Genomic DNA, 11403 nt, shown 5'->3' on the forward strand with positions numbered 1-11403 from the left:
CCCCGCCCCCCCCCGGTAAACAGAAAGTGTTCAATAGAACTGAAGGCAAACAACAGGCTTCTTGGAGAGATCCCCTGTATGTTCGGGGTGTGTGTGTCTGTGTCATTGCCCGGGTCTTGTTTCCTGCTGGCGACTGTGCTGCGTTCCCTCTTGCGGCTAGGTGCTATATAGGCTGTTGCTTGTTTCTTCTTCCTTATCTGTCTTGCAGGGCAGGATAATGTTTAGCAAGTGCAGTTGTTTCCCACCCATGTCTCGCTTCGTGCCAAGGAAAAGGTGCCCTGTTTGCTTGTCCTGTAGCTGGTAAAAAGGCAAAGGGGGGGAGGGGTGATTGGATTGTCACACCCTTAAGCAAATATTGGCTTTGTATGGTGCATGAGGTGCTTGAAAAGTTTGTAAGGTTTGTTTCAGGGGTCCTCCTGAACCTCCTGATGGCCCCTGGTATTTTTGGCCCCTGTGTAACAAAGTGTTGGACTGGAGGGGCCATTGGCCTGATCCAGCATTGGCTTCTCTTATGTTTTTATGTCTGGGGCAAGGGATGCTCTGTATTCTTGGTGCTTGGTGGGGGGGGGACAGTGGGAGGGCTTCTGGTGTTCTGGCCTCACTACCAGACCTCCTGAGGGCACCTGGTATTTTTGGCTGATGTGTGATACCGTGTATTTATCTTTTGTATATGTTTCCCATTTGTGCTTACCTTACAATAGTAGGCTGATGTAGTGCTAGGGGCAGGCCTTCTGTGCTGCTGCTAGTCCACCTGTTGCTCTTAGCCACAAGGTATAAATAGGAACTCTCATTGTGGGGCAAGTTATGCTCTGTATTCTTGGTGCTTGGGGGGGACAGTGAAAGGGCTTCTGGTGTTCTGGCCCCACTGGGACCTCCTGAGGGCACCTGGTATTTTTGGCTGATGTGTGACACAGAGTGTTGGACTGGATGGGCCACTGGCCTGATCCAACATGGCTTCTCTTATGTTCTTATGTCTGGCGCAGTGATGCTCTACATTCTTGGTGCTTGGGATTTAGATGGAACACTCTGTCTGGGGCAATGATGCTCAGTATTCTTGGTGCTTAGGGGGCCACAGTGGGAAGGCTTCTGGAGTTTTGGCCCTGCTGGTGGACCTCCTGAGGGTACCTGGGTTTTGTCCAGTGTTTCCTCTAAGTGCAAGGTAGCTAACAGTTTTTTAGCCTCCGGCTCATACATTTTTGTCTTAATTCAGGAAAGATGCCTCCAGAGCAAACTAATTTATGCAGTAGCCAAATTGCTCACTCATAGCTTTAATGCCAGTCACTCACAAAGGAGCATCCCGGGATGTGATATCAGAGTCATGTGACAGGAAGAGGGGGAGCTGGACCATAACCATCAGACTGAAAGGGCCAAGGACAAGAAACAAAAAACAGTCATCAAGAGGTTCCGGTGATGTCAGGGGGTGTGGCATATGCTAATGAGTTGTGCTAATGAGCTCCGGCAGCTCTTTTTCTACAAAAAGACCCCTGAGTAAAACCTTCCTTAAAGCCAATTACATATGTGCAGGGGTCTTGTTGTAGAAAAAGAGCTGCCGGAGCTCATTAGCATAACTCATTAGCATAACTTATTTGCATATGCCACACCCCCTGACATCACCGGAAGTGACAGAAGGCCACACCCCCTGACATCACCGGAAGTGTGTCAGAAGGCCCGGCTACTTACCCTCCTGCTTCATCCTCATTCCCAAACGGAATGAGGATCGAAGCAGAGGGCGGGGTAAATAAGGGGGCGGGGCTTCACCACGTGACCGCCCCGCCCCCTAGAGGTTCTCTTCCGGAGCTCCGTACCTGAGAGCTCCCCCCCGACTAGAGCCCTGCATATGTGTGTTGCATTGCTTATTGCTCTGCACAGTATCCAATAGTTTCCCTGCAGGTGATGCTGGGTCCAATGTTAGGCTCATCTGTCCTGAGCAGTAGCGGGGCCCAGATCCTGCCGTGACTCATTGGTTTCTTCAGCAGATGGGAGGCCAGACTGCCAGGTGCGCACTCTGGCGCCTCAGCCCTAGCTCTTCGCCTTCTTTGCTGCTGTCGTTTTTAAGTGCATGAGGAGCAATAAAATGTCATTATCCCCCCTCTTTGTTGTACCACCATACCACTGGCCTTCAGCTTATTGCCTGTTGCCCATTCTTGCCTGTGCCATAATTACACTCCTTTGGTCAGCTTCTACTTTTGGTGCCTTCTCACAGTTCTCTGTGTCCCTCTTTAGTTTGTTCTAGGGCCTCTTTAGTCATTGGGCTGATTTTAGGAAGGACTGAAAGATCATCTTATTCCAGAAGGTTTTTTGTTGAGACTGTTGTTCTGTGATTTGCTTTAGGGCTGCAAAAATGTCTCATGACTCTGGCTTTTTATGTGTAGATACATTGCTTATCTTGTTGGAAGTTCCAGGTGCAATGTCCCCTGTCTCAGACCTCCAGACTTTGTAGCAAGAGAGACTAAATAGCTAGATAGGCATTGTAATGTACTGCCGCCATTACCACGTGTAATGCATTCAGCCTGACATGCCCGGACTTGCCCGGGCTGGCCAGGCAATATTTCTCCATAGCTTCAGTCGTAAGACAAAGGATCCGAAGGATCCTAGCCAGCCCAATCAAAGGGCCAGCTTCCCAGCCGGGAGACCAATGGTCGCCCGGTTACTGTAAATAGCCTATCGGGAGTAGGGGTGTGTGTTTAGGTGTGCTTGGTGGCGGGTTTTCTGAACGCATATAAACCGGCCTGCGAGCTGGTTTCCCTTGTCTTGTTCTTCACTAAATAAAGTACTCTTGCTGAAATCACTCTTCGTTCTGAGTACTTTTCAGGCATACAAACCTTTCTTCCTGTGCTTACTTTTCTGCCACTGTCCCCTTTGAAATGCAGATTGGGTTCTCAGGGACTTTCCCCTTCCTTCCTCTCTCTCACTCAGATGAAGATGATCTCTCTCCCTGCACGCATCAAGAGAGGGACATGCAGTCCACCATGAGGCAGATGGGCATCTTGCCATCTGCTTCCATCCTTTATGTTGTGTACTGAGCCTAATCTCGTCAGCCCCAGCTTGGGGACACAGAACAATGGACTGCTAGGATCTTGGGATGGACCTATCACCCAGGAGTGCCTCTGTAAATAGCCTATTGTTGGGAGTGGGTGTGTGATTGGTGTGCCATTTTACGGGCTTATAAGAAGGGCCCCGGCCCTGCTAGAGCTGTCTTGTAGTTAGAGCTGATTCACGATAAACTATGAGCTGATCACTACTCGCGTATCGAACCCAGTATATTGCACTTTAGCTAGAAAATCAGTACTCTGCTCTTTCCTATCCAAAGTGTACTTCTCAAATAAAGAGAGAAGTATTTCTCTTCTAAACTTGCAGTGTTGGCTCTGTGTAGTTTTGTAAGCTGAGTAACCTGGTAAAGTGATGCTCCTGCATTTGTAGCTTTATTTCAGCACTTTGCTAACTAGTGGTAACTGGACTAACCACACCAGTTAACGTCAAAACACCTCAGGAGGTCCATGTCTGTTAGGCAGACCCCCCCCCATCCAAGGTTTCACCTAGAACAAGGAGACAATGAGACTCACCTTATCACTAGTGGGTGTGTTAGTTGGATACAGATCCAGAACAGATACTTTTACACCAGGCAAGTCCAAGTCCATTGACTGCATTTCAGTGTCTGCCTGATAGAGGGTATCTGTATGCTGGCATTCTCTGAGGAAGAGCTGCAGGAACTCACAGCAGCAGTGGCTTCCCAATTTCTGCAGGCTGGTCTCCAGAGCTGCTTTATATCAAGGGAGCTTGGGGAGGGGGCAGTCACTGCTTTGCTGCTGGAGGCATCATGTCCTTGTTGGCCTAACTTTGCTTACTTCTGGTTGGATGGGCTGTGACCTGGACCTGGGTGACACAGGGCGGCTCCTCCTCCACATTAGGACAGAAATATTTTAAATATGAATAAACGAACACTCTTGGGCCTGGGTGCCTCTCACAAAGGTCTGTGCCGTTCCACTTCCATATTTCCACTTTCTGCCATTTCCTCTCCTCTAGGACTTATGAGCTTGCTTTAGCCTGCTCTGCTTTGCCTATCCTTATCCCGTTCAGTTTTATAATACTTCATAACCCCCTATTGTACTAAGCCTTGGCCTTTCTCTGAGTCCCTTTTCAGCTTCCTTTCCCCTGGTGCTTAAAGCAGCTATTTTGTTGACTGGCAAAGAAAACACAACTTCAGCAGATTCGAGGAACAAAAGGAAAGACTTCTTCACACAGCAAGTGATTAACATATGGAATTTGCTGCCATAAGAAACATAGGAGAAACCAATGTTGGATCAGGCCAATGGCCCATCCAGTCCAACACTCTGTCACACAGTGGCCAAAAATACCGGGTGCCATCAGGAGGTCCACCGGTGGGACCAGGACACTAGAAGCCCTCCCACTGTTGCCCCTGCCCCCAAGCACCAGGAATAGAGAGCATCATTTGCCCCAGACCGAGAGTTCCTATCTATACCTTGTGGCTAATAGCTACTGATGGACCTTGGCTCCATATGTTTGTCCAATTTCCTCTTGAAGCCGTCCATGCTTGTAGCTGCCACTACCTCCTGTGGTACTAAATTCCTTGTGCTAATCACTCTTCGGGTGAAGAAATACTTCCTTTTATCCAGAGCTCTTTTTGTAGAAAAAGCCCAGCAGGAACTCATTAGCATAATAGGCCACACCCAACAGCAGGAACTCATTAGCATATTGGGCCACAACCCTGACAGCACAGCTCATTAGCACATTAGGCCGCACCCACATGTTACCAGAAGTGTGCTTATCCAGCCACACCCACCTTTTGCTTGTCATTCTGTTTACCTTGTTTGTTGTCAAAACCCAGGGCCTTTTTTTGTAGCAGGAACTCCTTTGCATGTTAGGCCACACACCCCTAATGTAGCCAATCCTAATGAGTTTCTGCTGTTGGGTGTGGCCTATTATGCTAATGAGTTCCTGCTGGGCGTGGCCAACTTGGGAGCCAGCCGGAACTCCATTCCTGTGCGTTCCTGCCCCAAAATAGCCCTCCTTTTATCCATTCTAACGCAACTGTTCAGCAATTTCATTGAGTGCCCACATGTTCTTGTATTGTGAGAAAGGGAGAAAAGTACTTCTTTCTGTACATGCCAGAGGATGTAGTGATGGCTACAAGCATAGACAGCTTTAAAAGGGGATTAGACAGATACATGGGGGATAGGTCTATCAGTGGCTACTAGCCATGGTGACTGAAGGGAACCTCCATGCTCAGAGGCAGTAGACCTTTGAACACCAGTGCCAGGAGGCAACATTAGGGAAGGGTGTTGCCCTGTGTGCTCTGTTGCACTGATCTCCAGAGGAACTGGTTGGCCACTGTGTGAGACAAGATGCTGGACTAGATGGACCACTGGTCTCATCCAGCAGGGCTCTTCTTATAATCTTATCTTTGGCTGCTGTACTTGAATCTGCAGATGGTGAGGGATGCTGGTATCAGTTGTGATTATGGAATCAATTTTATATTAAGATCTTTGACTGTGATTCAGTGGAACAAATACATGAGGGATAGCATTCCTCAGCCACTGTTTACTAGTACACTGGCTATTTGCTCACCTACTACTGTGGAACAGTGTGTTTTGAGAATGAGGAAATCCCTGCTCATGGAATTTGCCATGGCATTTTCTGTATTATTTTTTATTTAATCTCACATTTTTCTGCAATTACACAACCTCTCCAAGGTACGAATAAGCCAGTGGATATTATCTGAGTAAAAGTTAAATGTGAAGTGGTATCTGATGGGTAACACAGAATTATGCATATGAATCCTGCTACTTTTTTTCAAAGGTAGTATCACTGGTACCTTTCTGTTTCTCCCTTCCCCTCTCACACACTTCCCTGTGCCACATACATTCTACAGCACATTATTATGTAGGGCTGAAGAGTCAAGGAAGAGTGGGAGGGTATGAAGAAGAGGGCACCTGATTACTCTAGTCAAAGTCCACCACACAGATCAGTTTTCAACCTACCGACTTCCTGATACTTCCAGCAGGCCTTCCCTACTTTTCAGTTCCCTTTCATATTTATCCCTCACAAAATATGTCCTTATGTAAGATCAAGGAAAGGGGGGGGCAGGAGCCACTCCTCAATGTCATGCCATGGTCCCAATCTGAAATGGGCCCCTGCTACACTTAATACAGGAGTTGCCACTAGGGGTGTGCATTCAGAGCCAGTTTGGTGTAGTGGTTAAGTGTGCAGACTCTAATCTGGGAGAACCAGGTTTGATTCCCCACTCCTCCACTTGAACCTGGCTGGATGACCTTGGGCAAGCCATAGTTCTGGCACAGCTGTTCTTGAAAAAGAGCAGTTTCTGTCAGAGCTCTCTCAGCCCCACCTACCTCACAGGTTGTCTGCTGTGGGGAAGGGAAGGGAAAGGAGTTTGTAAGCCGCTCTGAGACTCCTTTGGGTAGTGAAGGGTGGGGTATAAATCCAATCTCTTCTTATTATTATTCAGTTTATCCTAGGGATGTTTATCCAGCTGTCTGATACAGCTGAGCTCAAAAAATCCCAAAAATAATTGGGATTTTTCGGGGCTGCCAGATAGTTGGTGTTAAAGGGTGTTTAAAGGGATTGTGGTCCCTTTAAACACCTTCTGGGTGAAGCTGTGGCTTGGAGAAGGCATTTAAGGGGACGGTGAGCCCTTTAAATGTCTTTGGAGTTCAGCCACGGATTGCAAAAGGCATTTAAAGGGACTGTGTTCTCTTTAAATGCCTTTCCCCCCTCCATTGGAAACAACGGAGGATGGGGACACCTTCTTCTGGGGTCCAAAGTTTTTGAAACTTGGGAGATTTTTTAAGCAAGGCACCGGCAGCTATGCTGCAAATTTGGTGCCTCTACCTCAAAAAACAGCCCCCAGAGAGCCCCAGATATCCCCAGATCAATTCTCCATTATACCCTATGGGGACCATTGCCTATAATGGTCCCCATAGGGTACACTGCAACTGAAAAAATCAGCAGTCCCAAATATTTACTGAATCCAATTTGAGAATATTGGGAAATACTGATTTGGGGGGATCAATATACCCAAACTTGAAAAATACAATTTTTTTCTTTCTTTCTTTTGCATACCCCTAGTTGCCAGCAGGGACTCGCAGCTGCAGTATGGCAGGCAAGTCCACATGGCAAACTTATGTAAAACGTATTGTGATGTTTGGCCCCCAGAAAAGGGTTTTTGTTGTATTGGTCAGGTTGTATATGGGGTTATTTTTCTGTCTTCATTTTTCTAAAAAATTGCATTGTTGAAAAGAATACATAGAAATGAGCCAGGACTACTTTCTGAGCTCTGCATAAGTGGGAGTTGTCAAAGGGATTAAGGCACAACTGGGCTAGACTGTTCACTAAGTTCCAGTGTTGCAACCCCACAGGTTTCAACACAATTGGAATGGTATGAGGTGAGAAAAAACTGGGTCAAGACACAGCCTTCCTGTGTAGATATAGAAGAGCAGGAGTGATTTATGTGCATCATTGGGTCAGGTCAAGTCCTAACCTACTTTAATTCAAGTCCATAGGAGTATAATTTTTATTATTTATTGAGAAAACTTATATATCATCTCTCTTGAGACCTGCTCCAAAAGACTCTCAGCAGTGGCAATAATAATACATTTTTTAAAAGCCAAGGCATAAAAACAGCATGAAGCAAACATTGAGTAGCCTAAAATGATATTCATTAAACAGTCTCCCAGGCTAGAAGCAAGCCATAAAATGGCTAAAAAGATTGAATCTTTCAGTTAGATGCCTAGAAAGAAAGAAATGTGTTGATTTAAACTGTCTCACTATGTCTTAAACCACAAAGGTTAGGGAAGTGCATATAATAGTCAAGTAAGGATGAAACATGCGAAACTGGGCCCAGTTTGAAATGTAACCCCTAAAAGTCTTTGCTGCAGAAAAGGCAGAACGTAAGGCATGGCTCAACAAATCTGGGGTGCCATGTTGCCATGGTGCCTAAAAACTTCATTGTGGGGCCTAGGGTTGCCAGGTCTGGTTCGAGAAATATCTGAGGACTTTGGGGGTGGAGTCAGGAGACTTTGGGGGTGGAGCTTGGAGAAAGGATGTGACATAACTTTTGTGATGTCACATCCTGTGATTGCACTTCCAAGATACAAGCCTTCCTGCCCTCCCTCTCATGCTCTGCCTAAGTTCACAGAATCAGCATTGCTGTCACATAGCCATCTAGCCTTCAACATCTTACTTTCCTCCTCCATTTTATCCTCAAAAACCACACTGCAAGGTAGGTTTTCCCCCAAGCACCAAGAATAAAGAGCATCACTGCCCCAGACATACTGTTCCATCTGTACTTTGTAACTTATAGCCACTGATGGACCTTTGCTCCATATGTTTATCCAATCCCCTCTTGAAGCTGTCTATGCTTGTAGCTGCTACCGCTTCCTATGGTAGGCTTGCCAAGTCCCCCCGCCCCAGAGGCCCGTTCCCCGCCGCTGGCGGATCGGGCCCCAGGGGGAACCCCACCCCCAAAGCACGCAACGTGCACATCACCCGGAAGTGACGCGACCACGCCAGGCAAGCTGGGGGCGGGGCCACGGTCATCTGAGGGAAAACTCGATGGTTTTCCCTCGAATGGTCGTGGCCCTGCCCCCAGTGTGCCCGGTATGGTCGCGTCACTTCCGGGTGATGTGGTTGCGGCGCGCACGCTCAAAGTGCGCGTGCACACACTCCCGAAGTGGCACTGGAGTCCCCCGCTCCAGCGCCGCTTCAGACTTGGCAACCCTATCCTATGGTAGTGAATTATTAATTTCATTGAGTGCCCATGAATTCTTGTATTATGAGAAAGGGAGAAAAGTACTTCTTTCTCGACCTTCTCTGTCCCATGCATAATTTTGTAAACAGCTATCATGTTACCCCTCAATCATTTTTTCTCCAAGCTATAGAGCCCTAGCCCCTCTAATGTTTCTTCATAGGGAAGGTGTTTCAACCCCTTAATCATTTTAGTTGCCCTTTTCTGCATTTTTTTCCAGTGCTAGAACATTTTTTTTTTTGCGGTACAGGACCAGAACTGTACACAGTCACAGTATTCCAAATTAGGCCGCACCATCGATTTATACAGAGGCATTATGATACTGGCTGATTTGTTTTCTGCTCCCTTCCTAATAATCCCCAGCATAGCATGGCATTTGCCTTTTTTATTGTAATTGTACACTAAGTTGACACCTTCAGGGAGTTATCTACCATGACTCCAAGTGGGTGGTTGCTGATCTTACCAACTGACAAGGAGAATCACAAAGGCTCTCTTCAGAAGACAAAAGCTGCTGTGACATACCGTAAGAGAAGATGCAGTCTCTCATGAGGGGCCTTGTACCAGTACCTTGAATGGACCCAGCAACTGATGGAGTGACTGCAGGATATGTTATTCTAGAATGAGCACAAATGAAACTGCCTTATACTGAATCAGACCCTTGGTCCATCAAGGTCAGTACTGTGAACTCAGACTAGCAGTAGCTCTCTAGGGTCTCAGGTTGAGGTCTTTCACATCACCTACTACTGCCTGGGTCTTTTAATTGGGGATGTCAGGGATTGAACCTGCAACCTTCTGCATGCCAAACAGAGGTTCTTCCACTGAGCCACAGCCCCTCCACAGCTGTGACATGTATTTCCTGCCTTGCACCCACTAGTAATTGGGTTGCAGGTTTTTGTACCAGCTGAAGTACTCATACCAATTTTTCTCAGCTGGTCAGCTTTTCCTCAGTAGTCACAATATGGTGTTTGAGTTTTAATTGTGGTAACTTAAGCACAAGTGAGTGTGCCGCATGACGGAGTGAGCTCCCGTCTCTAGTTCCAGCTCCTGCCAACCTAGCAGTTCGAAAGCAAGAAATTGCAAGTAGATAAATAGGTACCACTTCAGTGGGAAGGTAACAGCGTTCCGTGCGCCTTGGTGTTTAGTCATGCCAGCCACATGACCACGGAAACGTCTTCGGACAGCGCTGGCTCTTCGGCTTTGAAACGGAGATGAGCACCGCAACCCTAGAGTCGGATTCGACTGGCTTTCGAGCAAGTGAACCTTTACCTTTTTACCTTAAGCACAAGGATAGAAATTGCCACAACAAAATAAAGAGCCCTGAAGAATCTTTGAATATTGTAAAAAGTATCCCAAAAAATAACAGCTAGTAACATTGGGGTAGGGATGAGGTGGCACACAACCCAACAGCTTTAATCTCTGAACAGCAAGTTCTTTTACTGAGCCTTCCTCCCCCATTCTCCAATAAAGCACACAGTAAGCTGTCCAGATATATGTAGGGCTTCTGTGCAAATAATACAGTACCCCTACAAATAATACATAGTTCAGTGAAACAAATAGACCATAAATGCCAAATAAGTTCATACCAGGAATAAAATTTTGTTGGTCTTAAAGCTGACACTGGACTAAAACCTTGTGCAATCAATCAATAACTTATTTTATACAGATCACAGCATAAACACAATTTAATGCCTGTAGAGTGTATTGATCTGTTTTGCCTTTCAAGTGGCTGAGTATTCCAGAGGATCAAAACCATAAAATTATCATATGCTGCTGCTTTATAAAACACTAGCAGTAAAGCCCATTGTGAAAGCAATACAACGAGATCTAGAAAGAGGCTCTGGGGCAGTGCTCTGGCTTTGGGCAAACAGTGTCAATTTGCTGTGGTGACCTCAGCAGGGTATAATGACAGAGTCCACTGTTTTCTCCAGAGGAACTGATCTCTGCTACCTGAAGAGCAGTTGTAATTGTGAGTGATCTGTAGCCCTCACCTGGAGATTGGCAGCAATTGCTACCCAGGACAAAGTGGCTTGTTTGGAGGGTGTAGTCTATGGCATTCTACCTGTCTGAGGTCCCACCCCTCTGCAAACCCCACCCTCTCCAGGCTCCACCCCTCAAATCCCCAGGAATTTGTCAGCATGTAGTTGGCAACCCCATCTCCTTCCCAGCTAACCATCAACCTACCATTATCTGCCCCTTTGACTTCAGCTGACTTCTGCCCTCCCTTCTGCAGAACAGTTGTAATTCTGAGTGCTCTCCAGCCCTCACCTGGAGATTGGCAACAATGGTTCCCTATGTGGGACTGACTGGTTTGGAGGGTGGAGTCTATGGCAGTGTACCTGTCTGAGGTCCCACCCCTCCTCAAACCTCACCCTCTTCAGGCTCCATCCCTCAAATCTCCAGGAATTTCCCATCTGGAGTTGGCAACCCTATCAGGACTGGCCCCAATGTGTTTTCTCCCAAAGGCCAAAGTAGGTGACAGGACCAAGCTTAGTTGCCTACCAACAGGCACTGAGGGGAATGTAGGGTTGCCAGCTCTAAGGAGGGAAATACCTGGAGGTTTGGGGGGTGGATTCTGTAGAGGGCAGCATTGGGCGGGGGGGACTCAGCAGGTATAATGTCAT

This window comes from Gekko japonicus, unplaced genomic scaffold (assembly GCF_001447785.1).
Source record: "Gekko japonicus isolate JY-2015 unplaced genomic scaffold, Gekko_japonicus_V1.1 scaffold15, whole genome shotgun sequence".
Classification (NCBI taxonomy): Eukaryota; Metazoa; Chordata; class Lepidosauria; order Squamata; family Gekkonidae; genus Gekko; species Gekko japonicus.